Below are 25,558 nucleotides of genomic sequence, written 5' to 3' on the forward strand. Positions count from 1 at the left end.
CAGTTTGGGGTTCTGGAAGGCATTTTTTCCATATGTTAAAGCCAGCAAACTGCTGTGTGGGTTTTTCACCTTCCATACGTCATGCAGGAAGTCTAGTTTAGGGAAGTTAATTAGGATTGTCACAAATTTGGCAGGTTCCAAAGAGATTACGGGATTAGAAAGGATCTGACTGAGGTCTCTAACTCAGTGGGCTACCTGTACATTGGTTCTGAACACAGCATGGCACACTGAGGGGATTTGCCTCTGTCTGTGTGGCTTGTGGCACCTTTCTTCTTCTCTCTCCTACCAATGACGCAGAGGAGGGAAATGGCCTGCTTGGTAGTGTGGGGTGGTTTCTCCATAATAATAGATAATAGTTTGAAATAAAGTTGTATCCTTTTCATTTAGCCATATTGTGGTATCTGTGTCTCATTTTTTCCACATGCGCATTAATTCAATTGAAGTCAGATGATTATTACGATATCTCTGTGATGTTCAGAGGCACAGCGGGTGCTTGTTACTACATTGTACCATACCTGGAACACTCAGCAGCAATCAGGTTATAAATGATTTCTTGGTTGCAGTACATCACTTACAAATATGGAAATAATACTTTCCATCTTCAGGATAGATAATGGAATATGTTAATATTACGGGATGCACTATACTCCTTTTCCTTTTTTCTCTTTTTTTGTCTTGTCCTACCTCAGATGGATAAACTGTACCTTGGAACAATGAATTAACAATTCTGGAAACATCTGTTTCTGAAATGTCTGATTCACCACTGGATTTTCGAATGTCAGGATGAATATTTCATAAAAACCCTGTTGCTGGCAACATGGTTACATCAGGGAAAAGATGAATTCAGCACAATGTAAACAATTTTCTTTGTTGCTTGTGAATCTTGCATCGCTGTTCAAGGATAGGAAGCACCATGCGCAGAGTCGATGGTATTGAGGGTGCTCAGAACTTTGCAGGGCTAATTTTAATTTCTGCTCTGCTCCTACATCTTTGGCAATAAAGCAGAAAAAAGATGGACATACAATTAATACAAATCCACATGATTTCAGGGGAAAATGGATCTGGCCAATTAACTTAATATTGTCATTTGAAATACAATACAATATAATACAAGTCTGGTTGTCTATATGGGAAAGTAAATATTGGATAAACTAAGCTGTGAATTTAAACCAATATAGTTATATTGGTATAACTACTCCTTTTGGACAATCCTTTTTTTCCATTTAGCTTATGTCACTTTGGAAGGTGTTTAAGTGAAAGTTTAAAACGGCTTTCTTATTCAGAAATTAGGTGGTCCACACAGGCGGTTATACCAGTATGACTATATTGGTTTAATTAATATCAGCCTAACTATACTGGTATAACATGTAAAACTTTCCTATGTGGACAAGCCTTTTAACAGATGCTTAGCTCATGGTCTGTGTGATTCTCCAGAAGGAGAGGAAGTTGCTCACATCCTTGCTGCAGACAGCAGTCAGCTGATGAAAAAGTTTACAGAGCCAATTGGACCATTTGATTAGCCTAAAATTAACAGGCAGCAGGTTTAGAAGAAACACAAGGACGTACTTCTTCACACAACACATACTCAGCCTGTGGAACTCGTTGCCATGGGATGTTGTGAAGGCCAAAAGCATAGCTGGGCTCAAAAAAGAATTAGGTAAGTTCATGGAGTATAGGTCCATCAATGGCTATTATCCAAGATGGTCAGGGATGCAGTACCATGCTCCAGGAGTCCCTAAACCTGCAACTGCCAGAAGCTGGGACTGTACGACAAGGAACATAAGAATGGCCATACTAGGTCAGACCAAAGGTCCATCCAGCCCAGTATCCTGTCTGCCGACAGTAGCCAATATCAGGTGCCCCAGAGGGAGTGAACCTAACCGGTAATGATAAAGTGATCTCTCTCCTGCCATCCATCTCCACCCTCTGACAAATGGGCTAGGGACACCGTTCCTTACCCATCTTGGCTAATACCCATTAATGGACTTAACCTCCATGAATGTATCCAGTTCTTTTAAACCCTGTTATAGTCCTAGCCTTCAGAACCTCCTCAGGCAAGGAGTTCCACAGGCTGATGGATCGATCACTCAAAATTGCCATGTTCTGCTCATTCCTTCTGAAGCATTTGGCACTGTCCACTGTACTGGGCTAGATGGACCAGTGGTCTGACCCACTAGGGCCATTCTGTAGTTCTTATGCCTGCCAGACAGAAGGAACAACTATGTGTCTTTTGAACAAAAATGCCTTATTTGTAAAGCAGCCATTGTTGAATAGCTTGCACTTTCTGATACAGGTACAAAGCTTGCTTTAAGGATAAATTTCCTCTAGGGTAAATTATAAATACACATTTCCTGAATAATTTGGCACCAGAGGCAGCTACTGTTAATGTATTTTCATGAAGCAATTATCAATACTTAGTTCAGAGTATTATCTAATATTCCTTTGTTTACTCATAACTTAAATGTGATGACCTCTGCCCTAATCATCTCCCTAGGAGTATCCTCTCCTTAGGAAGTGAGATCTTCTCTTATACCAGTCAGTTCAATATTTCTTTTTCCTGAACACACAAAAACACAGTAACAGCTGTTTTCCAGTATTCATCAAGCTGATTTTCTAATGTGAACTTGAACTTATGACTAAGAACCCTGGACAACAGAAGATTAAAACTAGGAAGTTCTATACTTTCTCCCTAATGAAAGCCACCTATCCATTTGCAATCTCCATAATACCCATAATTACATGCAAATTGTGTGATTTTCAACTGTTTGTAGAATCTGTTCCTATAATTAAATGCACCATAACAATGTTTTTAAGAACTCACAGACATCACTATGAATCATATGCATCCAGCAGAGCCCCATTTGCACAAACAGAACTCATAGGACAACAATATTGCAGTACACATTTTGTTTTGATACAATGGATTAGGTACGAATAATTTAAGGAATCAGAAGAAAGACCTGGATTGATTACTTTTCTAAACATTATAAAGAAAAATGGTAACACAGACCTTTATCAAATGCCGATGTTCTAGGAGAAGTGGTATTTAATGATTGGAAAAAAGGAACAGGCTGGCATGAGTCCAGGCAGTGAGCATTCCCACTTAAAACCCCTACAATTAAATTAGTTAATGAGAATCATGTTAAACACAAAGTAGTTCATGCCATAAAGTTGAGAGAGAATCTTCACATTCCATTTTAATGGGGGGAAGGACAATTCCAATTACTTTTTTTTTTTTTTTTTAGTTTTTCCAGGGAAAAGTACATTTCTTCACAATCAACTTTTGATGCATTTCCCTAATTAATGCAATTTGATAAAACGAAACAAATTCATGATGTCATTAGTTGAGTTGTGCTTAATGAAGTTGGGCTGTATGAAACATTAACTGCAATACAAAATCTATTTCTTTGGCATGGGAAATTTGCATTTATCATTTCAGTACATTTACTCTGGAAGTTCCAATCATGAAGCCTTATCACCACAATCATCATGTCTTGATAAATCAACATAAATTAACATTTTGATCAATGCCATTATTAAGTGCAGACTGTGAAGAATCTATTTCCTAGTAGCATGGGACAAATTAAATAGGCTCCTTGACAGCCTAAATGATAACAGACTATGTCTGATGGACAACTGTCAAATCTGAAATGGAAATAACTGTACCTGTGTTATCAACTTTGTTCAGCTCCACTCTTCCCTGATGATGTATAATGTCCCCTCAGAGATCTATATGTGGAAATGTTTCAGCAATCAAGGCTTCTACGTGCAGAATAAAACGTATATAAACATCAATAAATAAAGAAGTAATTTCACAAGTTTAATTTGAGAGAATTAGACTGAATTACTTTCACATAATCTAATATATAGAGGAGATATTGAAATGGAAATCTGGAATTGCTATCACTGTTTATCCATCTATATATTTTGGATTTAAAAGAGGAATCAAAATGCGTAAAACATCCAAATATGGTGCCTGACCCTGCAACAGTCCCGAGCATTCCTTGTTCATGCCAGGTTAGTGGAACTATATATGAGAACAAAGATTACTTGTGTGAGGAAGGTCTTTGGTATCTAGAACCTGATACAAAATTAAAGTCAATCAGAGCCTTTCCACTGATTTCAGAAGGATTTGGATCACACCTCTATTTGATGTTGTGAAGGTCAAGACTATAACAGGGTTCCAAAAAGAACTAGATAAAATCATGGAGGATAGGTCCAACAATGACAATTAGCCAGAATGGGCATGGATGGTGTCCCTAGCCTCTGTTTCCAAGAACCTTGGAATGGGCGACAGGGGATGGATCATCTGATGATTACCTGTTCTGCACCTGGCATTGTCCACTGTCAGAAGACAGAATAATGGGCTAGATGGACCTTTGGTCTAACCCAATATGGCCATTCTTATGTTCTTATGTACACATCCAAGCATATCTCTTATCACATTCCTTTGCCCCTCCATTTTGCCAATGACACTAGCCTCAATGCTTCTTTCATTACTCCCACTCTTGTCTTCATGTTTTCTTTCATGCTGGTTGCTCTTCACTGACCAACCTCCCAACACCTGATTGGCAATGTACCACACTGCCTTCATTCAGATCCCTGAAAAATACTGACTACTGCTGTTACTGGTTCAGTTGAGCATCACCTTTTGGCCCCTCAGACTGCTCTGAGGGGTTCCAGATTTTGAATTCCTGGGTGTTTTAAGCCTACACAGTCTGAATGGAGCCGAGGAACTGCCCCCATCTTGAGATCCCTAGGAACATTCTTGAGTGTATAATCTCTGTTTAGTATCCTGCTGTGAGAGTTCTGATCACACAGCCCACTGCTCAGTTCATGGAACTAGTATGAAGCCCTCAAACTCCTTCCCTTAAAATAGCTCAATCACACTGTCTCCAAGAACTCCAGCCATCTGCGTGTTCTGGACCCACAGTTTACCTCTTCAAGGGATATGTAGTAGATGTAACTCATGAAACACTCAGACACTTTGCACAGGATTCTAAAACCATTGATCTTTACTTAATCATTTGAGAAATACACAGAGTATAGATTATGTAGAAAATAGGGCTGTCAAATTATTAAAATTAATTAATCGTGATTAATCATGAGATTAAAAAAATTGTGATTAATCTCAGTTTTAATTGCACTGTTAAACAATAATAAGATAGCATTTATTTGAATATTTGTGGATGTCTACTACATTTTCAAAATATACTGATTTCAATTGCAACACAGAATACAAAGTATACAGTGCTTACTTTATATAACCATTTTTATTACCAATATTTTCACTATAAAAAGATAAACAAAAGAAATAGTATTTTTTCAAGTAACCTCATACAGGTACTTTAGTGCAATCTCTTTATTGTGAAAGTGCAACTTACTAATGTAGAATTATTATTTTTTTACATAACTGCACTCAAAAACAAAACAATGTAAAACTTTAGAGCCTACAAGTCCACTCAGTTTTACCTCTTGTTCAGCCAACCACTAAAACGAACAAGTTCATTTACATTTACAGGAGATAATGCTGCCCGCTTCTTATTTACAATGTCACCTGAAAATGAGAACACGCATTTGTATAGCACTATTATAACAGACTTTGCAAGGTATTCACGTGCCAGATATGCTAAACTTTCATATGCCTCTTCATGATTAGACCACCATTCCAGAGGACATGCTTCCATGCTGATGATGCTCATTAAAAAAATCATGTGTTAATTAAATTTGTGACTGAACTCCTTAGGGCAGAATTGTATGTCTCCTGCTCCATTCAACGTAGTACTCTCCATAATCTTCTGCTGGCTCCTTTTCCCCTGGCAGTGAGACTCCTTCAGAACCATAAATCAATTTATTGACACTACCCTTGACAACACATTAGAGACTCCAGGGAAGCAAACTTGGAAAATATGGTTTAGATGAAATGACTATAAAGTGAGTGCACAACTGGTTGAAAGACTGTACTCAAAGACCAGTTATCAGTGGTTTGATGTCAAATAAGACAAAAAAAAATTATATTGCCTCTATATAAATCCATGGTATGCCCACATCTTGAATACTGCATGCAGATGTGGTCACCCCATCTCAGAAAAGATCTATTGGAATTGGAAGAGGTTCAGAAAAGGACAACAAAAATTATTAAGGGTATGGAATGGCTTCCGTATGAAGAGAGATTAATAAGACTGGGACTTTTCAGCTTGGAAAAGAAACGACTAAAGGGGGATATGATAGAGTTCTATAAAATCATGACTTGTATAGAGAAAGTAAATAAGGAGGTGTTATTTACTCCTTCTTATAACACAAGAACTAGGGAGTCACCATGTGAAATTAATAGGCAGCAGGCTTAAAACAAACAAAAGGAAGTCTGCTGCAAAATCCTACCTCACCGCCTCAAAGTGGTGCAGCAGTGACCATGGCTTGTCTGACAGCGAGGATAGAGGAGTGTATTCATCAGTAGGTTCAACCATGCTATTAAGGTGTCAGACTACCAACCCAGGGAGAGAACAGCTGTCCTCCTTCTTGAGGTTGGGTGCTAGCTAAGTTGAGAAGGTAAACACGCCACTGACTGCATAGCCCCCAATGGGTGGGTGAAGAAATGGCTAAAACAACACGAATAAATGTGCCCCAACTCCTTGTGTGTGCCTCGATCCATTGTACGATGGTGGTGGGGAGTTCAGTCGACAAAAGACTGTTCAGAATCTCAGAGGCCAGAAAAAGGAGTGCCCTTTCAGTGTGCACCTATAACTGCAGGACACTGATGAGAGATGATTCGATCAACCATCAATGGAGAAGAAAGCAAGGACAGCCTGCGGCATCCTTGATCTCTGCGAAACACAGCAAATAAAGGAGATGAAAGTGAAGTGGAGAGATGAAAGTACCATCATGCTGGGAAAAGGAGAAGGTGTGAGAACCATTGGAGGAATCAGCTTCATCATCAACAAGGAATGGTCTTCAAAAATTATCTCCTGCAAGTTCAAGTCATCATGCATCGGAGTGCTACACCTCCAACTGAACGAGAACAGCACCCTCAAGATTATTCAGATCTGTGCTCCCACAAGCACAAGCAAAGATGATGATGTGGAAGAATTCTATCAGGAGCTTGAGGAAACCCTTGCTCAAAAATCCACATATGCGATTGTGATGGGAGATTTCAATGCCAAAGTTGAAAGAGGGAAAGAAGGTAAAAAGTTCATTGGAAGGTATGGCATCGGCGAACAGAATCCATGAGGAGAGTGACTGGCAACTCTGGTGGAGATGAAAGAAATGTTCATTGGTAACACCTGGTTTAAGAAGAAGGCCAAGAGCAGGTTGACATGGATCATGCCCAATGTGAAGAACAAGAATGATATTGACTATATGCTGATCGATAAGTGGCGTAAGACATCTCAGTAGTACCATCATTTAACACCGGTAGTGACCATCACTTGCTCAGAGCATGGCTCAACTTCAACAAAAATATGGAGAAGAAAGTGTTATAGATGGCAAATCAGAGACAGCAACCAAAAATATTCAAAGTCAATCTTGAAAGTGAATGTTTCCAAGGAAGACTGGAGTCTTTTAGACAACTGCAATGAGGATTATAAAAATGTCACCGTTAAACTGAGGCAATGAGTGAAATTAGCCGAGAAAGAGAGACTGAAAAGAGTGAAGGGAAGAATCTTGGAGGAAACACAGAACATGCTAGAGAAGTGGAGGAATATGAAGTGAAATGATGTTGACAAACTTGAGTACTTTGCAAGTTGATAAGAAGAAGAATAAAAGAGGACTTCGAAAAGTACTGAAATGAAAGGCTCTTAAAGATGGCTGAAGATCGCAGAAGCCTCAAAAATGCAAAAGAGAATTGACGCTGTATAGGTCAACAATAATGGTGCTGAAGAACAGGGACGGCAAACCAGTAATTGACAGAACAGGGATGGAAGCAGTCTTCAAATATTTCTACACTGAACTGTTCGCATCTCAGAGAAATGTCCCAGTATCAGCACTTCAACAGACCAACAAGCATGTACTCCTAGTCCTTGTCTGCGAAGTTTGACATGCAGTTCACCAAATGAAGGAAGGAATAGCCCCAAGTAAAGATGGACTGACAATCAAAATGATAAGAGTTGGCGGCCAAGTCCTCTGGGAAACCTTTGCTCACAAGTTTACCTGTTACTTGGAAATGCAGAAGATACCATATAGCTGGAAGGCGTCCAACACCATTCTGCCGTATAAGAAGGGTGATCATGAAGATATAAACATCTATCATCCAATATGCCTGCTCTCACATGTCCACAAGCTGTTCACCAAAAGAATAACAAACCGACTCTCACAGAGTGTGGATGAGCAGCAACCAGCTGTTGGAATGCTCAAGAGAATGTAAATTCCTTTTATGTGTAGCCTTTGTTGACAATGAAAAAGCATTTGACAGCATAGAGATCCATGCAGTGTTGAAAGCTCTTGCAGACCAGGGCATTGACACAAACTATATCAAATCATTAAAGGAAGCAAATTCTGACTGCACTACAGATATGACCTTATTTGATACTCCCCATTTGCATGCCAGTTAAGAAAGGTGTGAAACAAGGAGACACGGTTTCACCAAAACTCTTCACAGCCTGCCTCAAAATGGTAACGAGGCAGATGAATTGGAAGAGTGAAATCAACATCAGTTAAACCAGATTCACAGACGATATTGCGTTGATTACCAAAAATACTATCAAAGAAAATGCTGCAAGAACTCAACACAAAAAGCAGCCAAGTTGGACTGAAAATTAACTGCTCCAAAACAAAATGTATGCAGTCTGATACCATGCCAAAAGCCCAGATAACAATCAAGGGAGAAGAAATAGAAGAAGTTGAGCAATATGTTTATTTGGGCCAAAAAATTAACATGCACCATGATCAGGAAGGTGAACTCATGAAGAAAGCAAGCAGGTTGGTGCACATTCAATTCTATTAGGATGTCCTCCAAGGAAAAGTCAACAAGGCAACATGCACCAGCCTCTTTAACTCAACAGTACTGCCAGCAATGTTGTACAGCATGGGCACTGATGAAGACAGAGGAGCAGCATCTATCATAGAGAGGGCGATGGAAAGAAGAATTCTGGGAATTTCAATCTGCAACTGAATCCCCAATGAAGTGATCAGACAATGGAGTGGAGTGCAGGATGTCATTGTTGAGAGCAGGCATAGTAAAATGCGATGGGCTGGGCATATAGCAATGTTCACTGACAATCGATGGACTGCAGTTGTCACCGAGAGGTACCCACAGGAACTGAAATGACCACTCAGCTGACCTCCAAAGAGATGGGAAGATTTTATCATGAAAAGGCAGGGCCATATGTGGAGAAGGAAGGCCAGGATAGGAGAAGAATGGAAGACATGTTGTGAACGGCACAATCTATACAAGGGCTAAAGGACCAATCAATCAAGGTGATCAAGGAAAAGGAAGTATTTCTTCACACAACACACAGTCAACCTGTGGAACTCCTTGCCATAAAATGTTGTGAAGGCCAAGATTACAACAAGTTTCAAAAAAGAACTAGATAAGTTCATGGAGGATAGGTCCATCAATGGCTATTAGCCAGGATAGGCAGGGATGGTGTCCCTAGCCTCTGTATGCCAGAAGTTGGGAATAGGCCACAGAGGATGGATCACTTTATGATTACTTGTTCTGTTCATTCTCTCTGGGGCAGCTGGCATTGGCCACTGTTGGAAGACAGGATACTGGGCTAAATGATCCTTTGGTCTGACCCAGTATGGCCATTCTTATTTTCTTATGTAGGATTAGAATTCAAAAGTACTTGGACAAATTAGAGAATTGCTCTGAAATCACCATGATGGAATTCAATAAAGCCAAGTGTGAAGTACTCCACTTAGGAAGGAAAATCAAATGCACAACTACAAAATGGAGAACAACTAGCTAGGCAGCAGTATTGCTGAAAAGAATCTGGGAGTTGTACCTCTCAGGGAGCCTGTTGCAGCAGAGTGAGTCTCCTAGCAACATACTGGACACAGCTGATCCTACCAGAGGCTGCCTTAGTGATTGCACTTCCTGATTGATGGAGGGATGGAGCTAGCTACTACTTGACCAAGCAGCAGCCAGAGCTCACTCGCTGCTCAATGTGTTCCATGCCTGAAGTTGTGCTTACTCCTGCAACTACTTCCTCCTGCTCCTGCCTCACCTGCTCTTGTTCCTGCTTCAGCCCCTGCCTTTCTCCACCCTTGACAAGACTAGCTCTAACTCCTGGCTCTGATTCCTGACTATGTCTCCAGCTTGCTCATTGGCTTTGACATTCAGATTCTGATCCCTGACTCTTACCCATGGCTCTACAGCACCCCTGCGTGTCCCGTGGTCCTGATCCTTGACTCCAGCTCAGCTCCTATCAAACCTCCAGGCCTGGCTACCATCATGGCTCTCTGATGGTTAGGTCCATGTCCCAATCATGTCCTTGACAGCAGCCGATCATAAATAGGATGCAAAGTAGAAAAAAGGCTAATATCATTCTAAGATGTATTAACATGTGTATGGAAGACACGGGAGGTAATTGTTTTATTCTACTTGGCACTGGTGAGGCTTCAGCTGGAGTACTGTGTCCAGTTCTGGCCACCGCTCTATGAAGAAAGATGTGGACAAATTGGAGGGAGTCCAGAGAAGAGCAAGAAAAATGATAAAAGGTTTAGGAAACCTGACCTATAAGGAAAGGTTAAAAAAAAACTGGACATGCTTCATCTTGAGAAGAGAAGACTGAGAGGGGACCTGATACAATCTTCAAATATATTAAAAGAGGAATGGTGATCAATTGTTCTCCAGGTCTACTGAAAGTAGGACAAGAAGTAATCGGCTTAATCTGCAGCAGGTTAGATTTAAATTAGATACTAGTGCCAACTTTCTAACTATAAGGATGGTTAAGAACTGGAATAGGCTTCCAATGGACTCCCCATCACTGGAGGTTTTTAAGAACCGGTTAGACAAACACCTGTCAGGGATGGTCTAGGTATTTGGTCCTGCCACAACACAGGGGAGTGAACTAGATGATCTCTTGAGGTCCCTTCAGCCCTACATTTCTATGATTCTATCAATTTTACCCTGGCATTTGCATTATTCCCTGTTCTAGGCATAGGGAAACTAAGTACAGCAAGTACTGTACTAATGTCAAATAGGCAAAACTGGCAAGATTTTAATGGCTAGAATTGTAGGCCTGGTCCTGATTCCACACTGGTTTTACATTTTTTATACACGTGTAACTCCATTGTCTTCAGTGGAATTACTTAGGATTCACATTGGTGTGAGATCAAAATCAGGCTATGTCTAATTAATTTTGTTTTAATTCCTTCCTTCATAGAAATTAACCATAGACAATTGAGACATATACATTAAAATTTTCCTGTTAACTGTGATGATAAAAGCATATGTGTATTTCAACAAAGCAATATATGGCAATGTATTTTGGGTGCAGTTTTAGCTAGTATAGACAGATCATTAGCAGTTGTGGAATAGCCCAGCAATAGTAGTCTCACAATATATGCTACTCCCCCTATACAATTCCAACACTGAAAGGTTCCTTCAAAAGCTAATGCTTTTAAAACTTTACTCCACTTGCAGGTTGTTCCATCTCCTGTAGCTAAGCAACCAACATTTTGTCAAGATTCCACTGTCAGTTTTAATGTCCTAAAACATAAGGTTTCCAAAAATCATAACTACAATATATCCCATTAAACCATGGCACTTTTGGGAAAGCATGGTTGTGTGACCCAGATTTCACCAAACAGCGGGTGGATTACTTGTTGAATTGATTGCTGTTTAAGGGCTAGCGTTGAAAACTTCCCCAGTTTCCCCTAGGGCACCCTATGTGATATCACTCTCCTGAGGGTAACAGAGGTGCAAGGGAGCAGAGGCTGCAAGAATCTGGGTACAGACCTGGTCCTTATGCTGCAATGCTGCAGTGTGCTGTAATGATGCCGGCAGAGTTCATACTGGAGTGGTGTGGGAAAGTGTCCTACCATGATGGATGAAATAAGGCAGCCCTTCCCAGAAACCTTCTGCAAAGGATTACAGAGTACCTCCATGAAAGCTTCCTAGAGATCTCCATGGAGGATTCCTGGACCATCCCCATGCACATAAACAGTCTTTCAGAGAGCACCCTCTGTGTAGCTGGAGTGGCCATTGATACCCACTACACCTACTTTTTTGTTCAGATTAAACATAAAAAATAATAGCATGTAACCCCTACCATTTGATTGGAAATGTGTACCCACCAGAGGTGCCTGCCTCAGCATCACACTCCGCTACCAACTGTTCCTGTGAAGGGATGGGCTCCAGAGTTAAAAATAGTTCTTGGCTGTTGGGAAGAATGGATCCTCCGCTTCCTGCCTCACATTCTCCTCCTCCTCCTCCTTCTCCTCTTCCTTGTCAACAATGTCGTCCTTGTTGTTACTCGAGGTTGCCTGGGACTCTTGGGAGGTATTCACAGAGCGTTTTGGGGTAGTGGTGGGGTCACCGCCAAGAATCACATGTAGCTCCTCATAAAAGCGGCACGTCTGTGGGACAGAACCAGAATGACTGTTCACCTCCCTTATCTTCTGGTATGCTTTCCAAAGCGTCTTTATTTTCATGTGGCACTGCTGTGTGTCTCTGGTGTAGCCCTTCTTTCCCATGCCTGGTGCAATCTTGGCATAGATGTCAGTGTTTCTTCTGCTGGATCAGAGCTCTGCCTGCACAGACTCTTCTCCCGACACAGAAATAAGGTCCACTGCCTCCTGTGTTCCCCATGCTGGAGCGTGTTTGTGGCTTTGAGTCTCAATGATCAGCTGCGCTGGTGAGCTCTCCATGCTGATCAAACAGGAAATGAAAATTCAAAAGTTCCCGAGGCTTTAACAGGGGAGCAGCTGTTTCCTGTGTACCTGACTGATGTGCAGTAGAGTTGAAAGTACTCTCCAGAGCAGTCACAGAAGAGCATTGTGGGACACCTTCTGGAGGCCAATTCATTCGAATTGCACAACACAGTGTCTACACTATCCCCATGTCAACCCATGGATGTCAAATCAAGTGCTACACCTGTCACAGAGGTGGAGTACAGAAGTCGACTTTTGAGGCCACTTAGGTCGGCGGAAGGGACTCAGTAGTGTAGACATATATATTATTCGATTGACTTAACGTGGCTTACGTCGACCTAAGTTTTGTAGTGTAGACCAGGCCAGTGTGATGAATAAAGTGTTCCACTTGCAGGCTCAATTCCATAAAGCACTTACTTCAATGGTACTCCTGAGGCACTTAAAGCTAAGCATGTGCTGAAGTGCATTGCTGGATCAAGGCCTTAAAATTATTTTTCTTTCCTTTCATTGTTTATTGATTTTTTTTTTGACTGGGTAACTTAAATACTAGTTATTTCAAAAACCTCCAACTTCACATGGGCATAGATCTTGATGGAGATGAACTTATATATATGAAGAAATATTATTTTGAAATAGCAAAGTTGGACTGTAAGAGTGCTCCAAAATTTCAGTCCATGGTTTTCCACTACATTTTTAACCAAGGTGTGGAGCTCCATACACATGTATACAAGCCTGCATATATCTGCAATTCTGTTTGCTAATTTAAATTAAGGTCTGTCTGTGTCTCCGGAGCCCATCTCACCATTGCTCTCTCTGGGTGGATACCCTCTGATATAAGTGTCTGTTTAAACAGCTACAACTAGAGCTTAATTCGTTACAGACATAGTTGTTGAAAACAAACATTTGAATTTGAAATGGCTCAGTAGCCTGCACAGTGCTGGTGAGAGGAGGAGGAGGCAGCTGACAAATATGATGTTCCTCTTTGAGGCCCAGTCATTTGCCATGTATTATTGAGGCACCACTGACTGAACTTGAAAAGGAAAAATTTCATGTTTGTCGTCTGGCCTGAACGTATCCAGCTCAGGTTTTACTTTCACATCCACCTCCCATTCACAGTGCTGCAGAACTAACTAACCTTTTCCTCTGAAGGTTAGCCACCCTCCACAGCATGTGGGTTGTTGAAGTTTGGTGACAAACACCTCTTCTAGTTCAGCTTAGAGCTCCATGGGGAGCTGAGGAACCCTCAAGCTTGTTTATTTTTAACTAGCTACATCTGGAATAAATTAAACTCATGCTTTTTATTTTTTTATCCTTCTTAAATCTGATTTTCAGTGGAATTATGCCAGAATCTTTCCAGTCTATACTTGTATATATGGAGTTTGCTAGCTTTCCATCTGTAAATACCCATAATTCATTAGAAGCACTATTATTCATTGCTGATATTGCAAGTTGTTATTGTGAGATTGCAGTGTCTGATTTTTTTTCAAGTGTTAGGCATAATTTGCTAAGACTATCACTAAAGACCGACAGCAACATGTTTATTTGGATGGAAGGGGAATCATACTGAGAAGTCATCTGCACTTTGAAAAACCCAAACAGATTTATTGGGTATTTTTTATTGTAATTGATTTCTATATTATTTGAGAAGAGAACGTTTAATTTTTTTTATAAATAAATATTAAGCAAGTGATTTATGGAATCTGTGAACTGTGTCTGCCAGAAAGTGATGTTCCAGAAGCCTTTGTGATTAAATTGTATGTAAAAGCCACTACTGTAGAGTAGGATTTTAGAAGTCTGATGCAGAGCTGTGCAAGATCAAGGACTGGGATTAACTTTTCGTGTCCTGCTGATAGTCTTGACAGTTTTCAGAAGTTCCTTTAGTTACTAAAAAAAAATCTGACTGGTGCACAAAGGGAAACTAAAACTAAACTCCTGAGAGATGCCAAAGGTTCTAAGGCCATTATATATCTTTAGTTAGTTTGTGAAAAAAGAAGGTAATATTTAGGCCTTATGGATCCTGTCCTGCAAAGATTTATGCATGTATTTAATGATAAAGATGCAAATAGCACTATTGACTTCAATGGCACAGGATGAAAGTTATTCACATAGGTACATCTCCATAAAAGGAAAATTGAAAAACAGAAAATAAAATATTTGGAAAATGAAATTCAAGCCAAAAATTTGGCATAACATTTTCACACACAAAAATAAATAAATGAAAATCACTTCTTTTCAAAGTGACAGATTTTTAACACAAATATTTTCCACTTTTCCATAATTCTGCTAAAAAGTATAGGGTAAGTGGTCTCCACAGAAGAAAAATGGTCAAGTGGTTAAAGTAGTGAGCTGTGTATTAAGAGATCTGAGTTCTATTAATGCCTCTATGACTTTGACCAAGTCATTAAACCCTCTGTATCTCTTTAAAATACTTCCCCTACCTCAACTGAATGTGGTGATACTTAATTTATTCATGTTTGTTCAGTGCTTCAGGTAGAAGGCACTATAGAAGTGCAAGTAATTTAGACTAGCAGGGACACAGGTAAGGCTCTGTTGTGTCAGAGCTGGGAAAGGGGACACAAAGGAAGGAAACTAGAATAATGTTTGCTGGAAGTTCATTTCAATAAACATCGAATTGTTTGCACCTTTGGACTTTGGGTATTGTTGCTCTTTGTTCATGCGAGAAGGACCAGGGAAGTAAGCGGGTGAAGCAATAAGCCCCCTAACAGTACTCACTTGGGATGTGTGACACACAGGATCAAGTCCCTGTTCTGCATGTTTTAAAGCAGTCTCTCAACCTTTTTGTTCTGGCAACACCCCTTGGACTTAAAAAAGATTGTTACCTCCCTACTAAGTCTTGAAAAGGTAGGGGGCTGAAGCTGACCAAACCCCTCTGCCCAGGTCTGAGGCTAAAGCCACCCAGGCTCAGGGCAGAGCCCCCCACCCAGGGCCAGGGCTGAAGCTGTCCAGGGGGTGAGGCTGAGTCCAAGTCCTGCCACCCAGGTCTGAAGCCACCTGGGGCTAAGCCCAAGCCCCCTCCCCTCTCCCCATCTGGGCTGGGGCTCAAGCTACCTGAGCCTGATAGGGTTTCCACTTGCCCAGTTTTCACCTGGACAGTCCACATCTTGGCTTGTATGTCTGGGTGCCATTTGACAAGCCCTGATGTCACCAGTGGAAGGAGACCAAAGCCCTGAGGTAAGTGGGGAAGTGGGATACGGGGAGGAAGCACGAGCAAGAGCGTGCGAGAGGGCAGGGCTCCTGCCTCATACTGAGAAAGAGGGACGATCAGCAAGTTATCTCAAGTGCCTATACACAAATGCAAGAAGCCTGGGAAAGAAGCAGGGAGAACTGGAAGTCCTGGCACAGTCAAGGAATTATGATGTGATTGGAATAACGGAGACTTGGTGGGATAACTCACATGACTGGAGTACTGTCATGGATGGATATAAACTGTTCAGGAAGGACAGGCAGGGCAGAAAAGGTGGGGGAGTTGCATTGTATGTAAGGGAGCAGTATGACTGCTCAGAGCTCAAGTATGAAACTGCAGAAAAACCTGAGAGTCTCTGGATTAAGTTTAGAAGTGTGAGCAACAAGGATGATGTCGTGGTGGGAGTCTGCTATAGACCACCGGACCGGGGGATGAGGTGGACGAGGCTTTCTTCCTGCAACTCATGGAAGTTACTAGATTGCAGGCCCTGGTTCTCATGGGAGACTTCAATCACCCTGATATCTGCTGGGAGAGCAATACAGTGGTGTACAGACAATCCAGGAAGTTTTTGGAAAGTGTATGGGACAATTTCCTGTTGCAAGTGCTGGAGGAACCAACTAGGGGCAGAGCTCTTCTTGACCTGCTGCTCACAAACCTGGAAGAATTAGTAGGGGAAGCAAAAGTGGATGGGAACCTGGGAGGCAGTGACCATGAGATGGTCGAGTTCAGGATCCTGACACAGGGAAGAAAGGAGAGCAGCAGAACACGGATCCTGGACTTCAGAAAAGCAGACTTTGACTCCCTCAGGGAACAGATGGGCAGGATCCCCTGGGAGAATAACATGAGCGGGAAAGGAGTCCAGGAGAGCTGGCTGTATTTTAAAGAACCCTTATTGAGGTTACAGGGACAAACCCCCATCCCGATGTGTAGAAAGAATAGTAAATATGGCAGGCGACCAGCTTGGCTTAACAGTGAAATTCTTGTTGATCTTAAACACAAAAAAGAAGCCTACAAGAAGTGGAAGATTGGACAAATGACCAGGGAAGAGTATAAAAATATTGCTCGGGCATGCAGGAGTGAAATCAGGAAGGCCACATCACACCTGGAGTTGCAGCTAGCAAGAGATGTTAAGAGTATCAAAAAGGGTTTCTTCAGGTATGTTAGGAACAAGAAGAAAGTCAAGGAAAGTGTGGGCTCCTTACTGAATGAGGGAGGCTCTGATCAGCTGGCTGCTCAGTTAACTGATCTCTCTGCCACCCCTTATTGCACAAGCTCAGTAACCACCAATCTTACACATGCTCACTGTTATTTGTCACTGGTACACACACACACACATACTTAGCTCTTTGCCAGAGCACCATTTTAGAAATCGTAGGTTTTCACTAAGCATGCTCAGGGTCCACAGCATCACATCTCAGGGTGGAATAACGTTTGCTTATTCTTAATAAAGGTCAGAAAAAACAAGGGGAGACTGGAGAATTTCTCCAGTGATAGGGCCGAGCCTTGGGGGTCTGGTTACCAGCCATTAGTAAGGTGACAACCATAGTTGCTGGAACTAGGAGTGCTGGAGGTGCTGCCGCACCCCCGGCTTGAAATGGTTTCCATCATATAGAGGGTTCACAGTTTGGTTCAATGGTTCTCAGCACACCCACTATAGAAATTGTTCCAGCACCACTGGTGGCAGCCCTAGAGCCCACGCCCTGCTGCACAGATCCTGTCACCCACCTAAACATGTCTTGCAACCCCACAGGTTGAGAAACACTGATTTAGAGTAAGAACTCAAATCTAGGTCTCCTACATTCCAGGTAGTTGTGTCCATCACTGTGCTGTAGTGCCAGTGTCTCTTTCACTGGCCCAGTCAATATTTAATTATGTGTACAAAGTGGAACAGCTCCAACAAGACAGATTGAGAGACTATGTCCCATAGGTTAGAGTCCTAACCTGAGATCTAGAGTCAAGTTCCTGCTCTGAATCAGTCAAAGCAGAACTTACCTGGGTCCCTGTGATGGGGTATACCAAACCCTCTGAGGCCCCCTGCTGGAGGCTTTGTGGGCCCGCCATACTCCTCCCCAAAAATGGGCAGTGAAGGGGGTCCTCCAAGCTTCCTAGAGTGGCTTTGTGGGACAGATCCAATCAGGGTCCAGCAGCCTAGTATAAGAAGAGCTGCAGGGCCAGAGAGAGTTTAGTTTCTTCTTAGAGCTGTAGGAGTGTGGCTGGCTGATGAAGAACCCCAGACAGGCAATGCTGCCAGAAGTTGGGGAAAGAGAGGAGCCCTGATTTGGTTGCTGGGACTCCATTAAGACAAGGCCCTAGGGTAAGGATGAAGTAGCGTGGAGCTGTGGGGAAGTGGCCCATCAAATTAGAGAAGCAATATACTTAAAGGAACACAGCAGATGTTGGCAATCTACAGGGTCCCTGGGCTGGGACCTGGAGTAGTGGGTGGGCGTGGGTCCCCCCTACCCTCATTAGCCACTGGGAGGAAGTGGCCTGGACACTAAAGCACCCCGGAGGGGAAACTAAACTATAGTGGCCAGCTGGAGAGCTGTAGCCAAGAAGCCGCAAGAGAGTAAAGACATTGTCCCTGCTCTGGGACAGAACAGTGCCCCAGGGCTCCCTCCCTGGAGACAGTCGGAGAGAGAGTGTGCAGGTGTGTGCACTTGGCTGAGGGGGTGCTCATGAGAGGTGAGTGCACCCTGTTACAGTCCCCCCACATATTAGGTGAGTGCTTTTGTTTTTCTGAGGTGTCTGTCTACCTCTCTGGTTTTGAGAAGAAATTCCATCCTGGACCTGAGAAATCTTCCCTATGAAATTATCATCAAAACCGATGTTTCCATGAAAGTTTCAATTTAAATAAATCAGCATTTTTGACCAAACAATTAAAAAATAAACAAATAAAATTCCCCACCAGCTCTGCAAGATATTAGCATTATGTTGATTAAGCTGGGAGTAATCAGAAACCATTTGTTTTCTTGTACAAAAATTGTATCAAGGGAAAACAATGAAAACACAAAGCATAAAAGTGAAGGAAAGAGATGGAATAGTAACTTCAAGCAAATCCTATGTGAATATTATAACAAATCAACCTGAATTATAAATATTTTCTGTTATAATAATTTTGCTAGTTCATTCTGGAATAGAATGGCTTCTAACATGCTAGAAGCGCACATTACAAGCCCGCAATTTTGTAAGTAACTCAAAGTAGTCTGAAAAATGGTGCTTTCTAAAATACATTTCTTCTTGCGTCTGTTTCTACCTCTGTAATTTCCATTTCATGTTTAGAAGCTTCACAGGTCATGTTCAAACAGTTATTGGAATCCTATTTAGTTAGATATTCCTATTTCATTTGAATAACTGACAAATATATTGTCACTGAATATTTTTTATGTATGGATTCCACGTTGCTGTAGGAAACAATGCATATTAGCAAGGGAAGAAAAATACTATTGGTCTAGATGTGTGGAGACTGCAATGTTGTTGATATTCAGTTTAAGACCCTTGCTATTTTCTTGATGAGGAGACTAGTTAAAGCTTTACAAGAGTTTCAACTGGGTCTTCTGAATCAGGGCTTAAGTCACCTCAAATGTCTATATCTGCATCGGATTCACAAAAATGCAGTTTCAGTTCATAGCTCATTCCTTTTACACCTGTCTCCCTCAGATTTCACTTGCATCTTGGACGTGACACTTGGTTGAACTAATATCCTTGTCAACTCACTTCTTGTTACTTAACATCATATAGTATTATTACAAATGTACCAAGTGAATGTGGCATGAGGAGATTATTCAAGATGAATTTTTCAGATCAAAATATAGATTCAAATATACTTTTCATATTTAGCTGATTTGAGTATTAAAAACAGGCATTTTCCATTCTATTAAAGTACAACTAACTCTCTATTTCACTGTATTCTGCATTTAACTTTGTTGCACTCTCCTAGGGACTCTAGTTCATGCTGGTGACAAAGACAAAACTCATGCTAACTTGACAGATTCCACAGTCTCTTTGGTAATTTTGAGTTCTCAGCTTAGATTTATTGCGCTAGAAAGAAGGAACTCCAATTGTTAAGATGTGATGTATTGATGCAGCTGTTAGTGTTAGCACTAATTCCTCAAGTTTCCTGAGGTAGGTAGGTGAAAATTGTCTGCCTCTTTCCTATTCAGCCTCCATATACCATTGAATACTGCCATATTTTGGAGTGTACTGGTATGTGCTGTTTAACTAGCTTGCACTGTGTGAGAGCCTTTATGTCATTTGGAGTTTTAGTTATTCTATGGCAGGTGCTTGACTTAATTAGTTAATGTTTGTAAAGATCTTTGAAAATAAAGTGCTCTTATGTACTATTCTATTAATAATACTTAGTACTCATACGGAGCCTTTCATTTTTAAAGTTCTGTGGAAACAGTAACTACTTATCTCTCAGAACAAGATTGTGAGGCTGACAAAAATACTATTAACCCACTTCACAATTGAGAAAATTAAACAAAGAATGATTTGAGGCTACCTTCAATTAGACACATGTTGCTGGGACTTGAAACCCGTCTCGAAAAAACAAATTAACTAGAAATTCTTAGGACGGTAATTAGAACTCTACTGTTGCTTTATCTAAAACTTCTGGGCTTAGCTGACCTTTCTGGCTTTTTCTGTGGTTAATAATATACCAGATAGCAATAAAACTGTGGGTGCAGAATAAATATTCTTTCTATTCACTAGTCAAGGATTATTCATTTCATCCATCATTTACAACTTGTAGTGCTGATTGCGTAAACACACATATATGAACAAATATATAACTGAAAAATTTTTGTAAAAGTGAGACACACTGAGCACAAAACTCTACCAGATCACAAACATACCTAATATTAAGAAACTTTGTTTCAATTATTTATTAAGTTCTGTAGTTAAATTGGGCATGAATTTCAGAGCTGAACAGTACCCAACTTCTCTGTTTGCACTTTGCTTTTTCTCCAGAGGCTTGGAACAATATAATGGCCTGTAATTATAAGTTACCACACAGCTCTTTATAAGCAAGCACATTTATTCCTAAGGTGGAAATATATCCAAAATAATAAAAACCTATACACATGCAAAAACGCTTACCAGGGGTCCCCCCTGCCCCAACATCTGGCTTTGGTACATGTCAGACCTTCAAAACTCACAACTGAATTTTCCCAGTGGTTATGAGTTCATAATTGTCTTCGACTCAGAACCAGAACATCTGTGAAGAGTTTGTTCCTTTCTATAGCTTGGGCCTCATGTAACAGGTGATCAGCCCACTCCTAAGGGCAGAGTTTCAAAAGGCTGGGTTTTTGCAAAATTGGAGGTGAAGAATTTGCATTCACTTCACCCTAGATAGTCTCCAGGAAAACCACTTAACTTTTTTGTTTCAAAAGTCCATTCTTGTCTGGAACATTGTGCAATATAATCCTTTGGAACCCCAGGTCTCACATCTGTCACATCTCCGCACTTGAGAAGTTACATTCAATCCTGGCCCATAGCAACACATACACCGTTCATTTAATATAATGAATCTCAGAGATATCTAAACTTAATTCAGTAAGGTCTCCTAACAGTATGGCAGGAAATTGCCATATATGTCACAATAATTTGTGACACAAATCCATGAGAAATTGGGCTATTGGCCAGGGTCATAGAACTTACCCATTTTCATCACAACTGTCTGTAGTAACAGAAACAGTAAAACTTTGAATCACATCTGTAAATAATCTCAAATTGTTTTCTCGTGTGATCACTCCCAAAGGCCTGTTGTTACTTCCTTTTCTGCCCCATAGTTAAACAAATATTTAAAATACCAAGGCCTGTTGTCAAGGAATGAATTAGAAAACAATTTGCACTTGCTGCCTAGAAGAATAGTACATGATGTGAAGCTAGCTGAACGATGTCAAGCTATATAAAAACAGATATATTTTGCTATCTAACCATGAGTCAATTAATTATATGCTGGTGACAGAACACTGAGCAGTGCTCTCTGTCAGCAATTCTGTCCTCCTCACCAACAAACAAAGTGTCATAAAAAAAAACCACACATGATGCTCTTACTACTGCAGTGCTATATGTTTTCTTTTTTTGTATAGCCCTGGGTCACATTGAAATCTGCCTTCCCAGCAAGGGTTTTCCAGCTTTGTAGGGGAAATGTTTAGGCTTGAAATTAGATTAAGGTGTCTAGCCATCAGAGAATGAAATTCTGGAACAGCCTTCAAAGTGAAGCAGTGGGAGCAAAAAACTGGTTTCTGGACTGAGTTTGTTAAGTTTATGGAGGTGATGGTATAATGAGATTACCTACAATGGTATGTAGCCGATTGTGACTACTGATAGCCAATATCACCAATAGCCCAGGTGAGTACACTGGATGGGGAGGGCTCTGAGTTACTACAAAGAATTCTTTCCCAAGTGCCTGGCTGGTGAGTCTTGCCCACATACTTAGGGTCTAACTGGTCTCCATATTTGGGATCCTGAAGGAATTTTTCCCCAGGTCAGATTGGCAAAGACCTTGGGGTGGTTTCACCTTTCTCTGCAATGTGAGGGATAGGTCACTTGCTGGTTTTAAATAGAGTAAATGGTGCCTTCTCTGCAACTTGAAATCTTTAAATCATGATTTTAGGCGTTCAGTAACTCAGCCAGAAGTTATGAGTCTATTACAAGAGTGGGTGGGTGAGGTTCTGTGCCCTGGCATGTGCAGGAGGTCAGACTAGATGATCACAATGATCCGTTCTTGCCTTAAAGCCTATGAGAATGTATTTTATCAGTTTGTTGGGAAGGACACACACAATTTGTGGATATTCAACTACCTAGAGATGAGTCAATAATGGTGACAGAAATTGCAGAATAGCTAAAACATGAGCATGCTTTAATTTAAGATAAAAGTTTTGCTTTGGGGGCACAATTATGTTTTGGAGGGCAGAGACCTCTTTTGACTTGAATATGTTGCCAACCAGGCTGTGGGCAATCAGGCTTAGTGGTAAAAGAGAGTTCTGCCTGCCAGCTGGAGCTGGGTCCAGGGTAGGCAGAGTCCAGGAAACAGCCAAGGGTCAGTACCAGAGTCATAAACAAGTTAAATGCAGAACCAGAGTCATAAACCAGAGCCAGAAGTCTGAAGCCAGAGGGGAACAGGAGCTGGAATAAGGGGAAGTGTAGCTGCAGACATGCTATGAATTAAACAGCCACTAATCTGCTGCAGGGGGTGGGTTTATAACCAGGACTACCAAATCAGCAACCAGTCAGGAGCTGTAGCCATTCTGTGAGTTCTAAGGCAATGCAGTTCAGCTCATTGGCTGCCTACAAGTGCAGTTAGTCAGGGAGCAGGCCAGCAGCTGTTCCTAGCTTGTCTAGTCTCTGACCACAAAAAATTGAGGTATCTAGATTGAGATTATCCTGGCTATTTATTGAATGTGCTAGGTTCTTATGATTTGTTTGTATTTTTCTTTAAAATGTACATGTGCATTTTGTTAATTTACAATGAACACTGAGGTATATGTGTTTGGTGAATTTATAATTTATATATTTAATACCTGAGTATTGCTGGTCAGAATTTTTCCCAGATTGTTTTATGTACTTTTGTAGGCAAACAGTTAATCATATATTTAAATGATCCCATTTTTGATGGACATAGTTGAAAAATGTTTCAAATTTTTCCCAATGTAGGGCACTCAAGAGGTGCGGGAGTGATACCATTGGCAGGACTGCAAACCCACAGGATTTGTTATGTTTCCTCTGCCCATACACACACCTGAGTGTGCATTATATTTTTTCTAGTCAGAGCATCACCCTAGATTGGAAGCTTCCATTGGAACAAAAGACCAGATTTAAATTTTATTGATTTTGTCTTTTGGCATTTCAGCATATATTTGTAAGGTGCTGAGGTATTACACTTGCTGGAATTGTAAATTACAGTGTCAATATCTTTGTGGGTTTAACTGACAGACCTTATAAGTGACCTTCCCAGGGACTCTATGTTGTTGTTTTTTTCCTTGTCAGAAGGAGTCCCCCTTTCCTGTTAAATGTTAAATTGCATAATGCTATTTTGGTATCAGATGAGAACTCATTTTTCCTGGCTTGGCGATTATGCATTCAAGCAGTTTTTCTAGCATGCCTATTGTTGCAAATTAATTATCCATCACATATCATACAATATATGCACAGGTAACATATTGCTTTCTTAAAAAATAAAAGTTCAATACATTTGGTTTAAGATTAGACATTTGTTTGCTGTTGATGGGAATAAAGATTTATTGTTCCTCAAATGTGGATGTCACTTTGCCCTTTAAATGACTTCAGAGAGACTGAGCTAAATTCAGTGTCCAAAAGAAAGCTGTTGAAGTTCTTTATAAATAGGACTTGCTTTTCCCTCTTCTTTGATTTTGAACTAAAGGACACAGAAGACTAGGATACAGCAGAATCTCTTAAAGTTCACAGTAGGGAATAATGCAAGCAATATATATAAAATCAATCATCTTTCAAATAGATATTATATCTTAAACTGAAGATCCTTCAGTTTTCTGAAAAGATACTGGTGCTGAGACCAGCAAATCAGGCAAAGTTAGTTAACCAAGTGGAATAAAATCCAGTATAAAATGTCTCCAAACTTGGGAAGTACCAACAACTACTAAAGTGAAACAGAGTTCTAATGAGCAAAAATATCTTCAAAGAGATACTGATGATTGCTAGAACATCGATGTTTATCTTGTTTTGGTTTCTGATAAATCAAAGGTAATCTGTCAATTTATATTTAATAAAGAGTAGAATAAAGTAAGAGAGATGATGAGAAAATATGAGTTCTGTTTCTATAAAGACAGAAAATGAGTTGGGTTATGTTGTAATAGTGGGGCCTAAAAATTTATTCTAATTGTGAACTCACCTGTAAAAAGTATATGAAAGTTCACAAGGTGTCACAATAACCTATAATAACACATGTTGATGAAAAAAGATACAAAAAGGAGACAGAAGAACTAAATTAGTCTAAACAAAGGGTCTTCTGATATGGTTCAAGGAGTACATTAAAATCATGCTTGGTAAAAGCAGAAGATGAGGAACAAGAAATTAATGAACCAAAATTGGAGTGTGTCAGATATTAGGCCTAACTGGTGGACAAAATAATAAAAGGATGGTTATTCCACCCATCATTCCCCTTTTGTGTCTTTAAAGAAAGAGATTCTGGGGAGGAAGGAGAAAAGCAGACTGAGGCTACTGACTCATACTTCACTATCATGGCTGCCACCCCCATTGTCTCCTGGGACCCTGGATCTTCTTTGTCCTAACCTTAAGAGATGAGATGACCTGACCAGGACCAGGCCAGAGAGAAGACTCAGATACCTTTGCCACTTCTGCTGGCTCCAGCTGAACCCCAAATACCACCTGTGATAAAATGGGATCAGACTTTAAAAGCAGCAGCAACATCTAATCTAATCTCAACTAATTTCTTTTTTTCCCTGGGAAGGACAGTTTTGGAGTTAAATAGCAGCAACAACAATAGTACCAGCCCATCACAACTAACTTTTGCTCTTTTACCCAATACCATCTAAGGCA

At 40.7% G+C, this 25,558-nt stretch overlaps 1 long non-coding RNA gene across 1 annotated transcript in view; it reads right to left on the minus strand.

Moving 5' to 3' along the window:
* Positions 1–882: 882 nt before the first annotated feature.
* LOC140908151 (uncharacterized) overlaps positions 883–25,558 on the minus strand; it is a 149,422-nt gene continuing 124,746 nt past the window's right edge. Inside the window, exons 5-7 of the long non-coding RNA XR_012157784.1 lie at positions 3,667–3,762; positions 3,011–3,112; positions 883–988 (exon numbers count right to left, since the gene is read on the minus strand). This is a non-coding gene — a long non-coding RNA (uncharacterized lncRNA). The remainder of the gene's footprint in view (positions 989–3,010; positions 3,113–3,666; positions 3,763–25,558) is intronic.

Source organism: Lepidochelys kempii, chromosome 3 (assembly GCF_965140265.1).
Source record: "Lepidochelys kempii isolate rLepKem1 chromosome 3, rLepKem1.hap2, whole genome shotgun sequence".
Lineage (NCBI taxonomy): Eukaryota > Metazoa > Chordata > Testudines > Cheloniidae > Lepidochelys > Lepidochelys kempii.